This window comes from Humulus lupulus, chromosome 9 (assembly GCF_963169125.1).
Source record: "Humulus lupulus chromosome 9, drHumLupu1.1, whole genome shotgun sequence".
Lineage (NCBI taxonomy): Eukaryota > Viridiplantae > Streptophyta > Magnoliopsida > Rosales > Cannabaceae > Humulus > Humulus lupulus.
The window spans coordinates 151,677,716-151,680,344 of record NC_084801.1 but is presented as its reverse complement, the minus strand read 5'-3'; the positions used below and the strand labels follow the sequence as shown (position 1 = coordinate 151,680,344).

General features: G+C 27.4%; 1 pseudogene; it reads right to left on the bottom strand.

The window, feature by feature from the left end:
* Window positions 1–214: 214 nt before the first annotated feature.
* On the bottom strand, window positions 215–1,000 carry LOC133802201 (non-specific lipid-transfer protein 1-like; annotated as a pseudogene).
* Window positions 1,001–2,629: the final 1,629 nt, after the last annotated feature.

The window sequence follows — 2,629 nt, the reverse complement described above, 5'->3', positions numbered from 1 at the left end:
ATCGGTTTGTATATGTAAAAAATGATCATCATGTGATTATATGTTGCTGGTAAAGATGGTGATTGTTTTATTTTCTGTTTAATTATGATAAATTTATTTTCAAAGGTTGTGATTTTCCAATAATAACAAAAGTCCAAGAAAGGACTATTAATCCGGCAACTGCTTTCCCTCAAGATAATATGCGAATAGATATGTGAAGAAACACATCAAAATTATATAAATATGCTATAACAATTCATTACTCATGATATCAAAAGTACATGACGTTACAGCTATAAATAAAAAAAGCTACTCCTTATATAGCAAGAGATGCACGTGTGGGGATATAAACCCACACACTCTTTATTACTTTCTATAGAACTATATATATATATATCATGCTACGCTGGAAAAATCACCTCGTGTATATGCTTCAAAAGCTCACTGCACACTGCATAACTAAGAAGAAATTTTTTATCGTAATTAGATAAGCTGACAGTATTAATTATAAGTATAATAATCAAATGAATGATTAGATTGATTGAGCGATTATTAATCATCAAATATACATTACCTATTGCAGTTGGTGGAGGGGCTGATCTTGTATGGAATGTTGATACCACACTTGCCGGGGAGTCCAGCGGCGAGATTTAAGTTGAGTCCTTTGATGCTGCTAGAAGCCGACTGCAGGCACTTGCATGCAGTCTGGCGGTCAGCCGGGATCTTGGCTGCGCTATTTAGCGACCTAATCCCATTGCAGCATGCGGCAGGGACAACGCCGCCGCTCTTGAGGTAGTTGATGCATGGCCCAACGCTGCTAGACACTTGCCCACACATGTTATGGCATTTGCCACTGGTGCAGCCACCACCATGGCCATGACCACCATGCAGAGAAGCTTCACAACTGAAGAGCTGGCCATAATGGTAATGATGAGGGACTGAATAGCAATATTATTATGAAGGTGTGTTTGATTTAGTACGTAGCTAGATTGATCTAGAAGTAGGTACGTAGTAATTTGTTAGTAGAGTGGTCTTTTCAAGCTGCTTATTTTATAGGCTGTAAAAAGATGGGGTCGAGACTTGGGAGAGGGTTATTCGTTGGTAGTTGTGCTTTAAATTAGCGATGTTCTTATTAATTAATTGCCTCGGTGCCTACCTATTATTGGTTCCTTTGTTCTTGTCGAGAGAGAGAGAGAGAGGTGTGGCCGCTTGGTTTGAAATTTCGTATATTTGGTGGTCCTGTTTTGCAATCTGGGTCCCACAAAAATATATAGCTTATTATTATTATTGGATTTTGTGGATATTAGAAAAAAAATGTCTTATTATGTACTCTATGCTTTGTTTTATATATTTAGACTAAATTTTAATGTATCGTGAGATTGGTTTAATACACTTATATTTCATCAATTAATAACCGCCATCAATTTAACAAAATCTGTGAGATGAACAAAATTAATGCATTTTTTTAATGAGACAAAATATTACTTGATGAAGTTCAAAATTAAGAATGAAGATCTTCTTACCTTCACTTGGTTTAAGTTTAGACAAGATATAGTATATTCTGGTGGGACTCATTGGTTATTTTTTTCTCCCATTTTAATTAATTAATTAATTATTATTAAATATTTTAGGGTAATGATTAAGTTAGCTTAAATATCTTAATTTTTATTAAGGAATAAAAATCTAATTTTACGAGTTTATATGATATACAATCTTTATTATTTGTATTATTTATCATTTAAGTCACCACGTGTGAAATGATCTTTCTGCATATCATATTTATATATATATATATTAGATGTAAGCAATGTGCAAATGTACATTTCCTTAGTTTTATTTATAGAATTTATTAACTATTTTTATTAAATTTATATTAATGTCATATAAATTTCAAATAAATATTATAATTTAATTAAATAATTTTTTTTTTTTAAGTTTGTATTTGTTCTAATATTTGAATTTGGGGTAACTATAAGAGATTATATATTATATGTTTAATGTAATATTAAATATTATAGGTGGATTTTAAATTTAATTTTCTTGCTAGTTTTTTAAAAAAAAAAATTTGTTACTAATTGACAATAGATTATATTATATATTTAATATAATATTATTCTAATAAGTGAGTTTAAATTTAATTAAATGTTATTTAAGTTATAAAATGATTTTATTATTTTTAAATAATTGTCATTGTAAAATATCTCAAAAATATCATATTTTAATTTTTTTAATTATTTATTAAAAAATTATCATGTAAAAAATCTATAAAATATTCTAATTTAAGTTGTTTAATTATTTATTATTTTTAAATAATTATCATTGTAAAATATCTAAAAATATCCTCTTTTAATTTTTTTTAATTATTTATTTTATTTTATTTAAGTTTAAGTGTTTACAAACTACTGTTAAATATAAGAATATTCCATTAAAATTAACATTAAAATATAAAAAACCATTAAAACCAAGAATTTATGTTATCTAGACACCTATTATATAAAAGATATATATATATATTAATTTCATGTGTAGTTCATCATTACATTATTCTAGTTACTTTTTTAAAATTAAAAAAAAAAAAGATTGACCCCAAAGCGAAATTAAATAAAAAGACTTCTTTTTCAATAAATATTCCTCATACTCTTAGATTGAA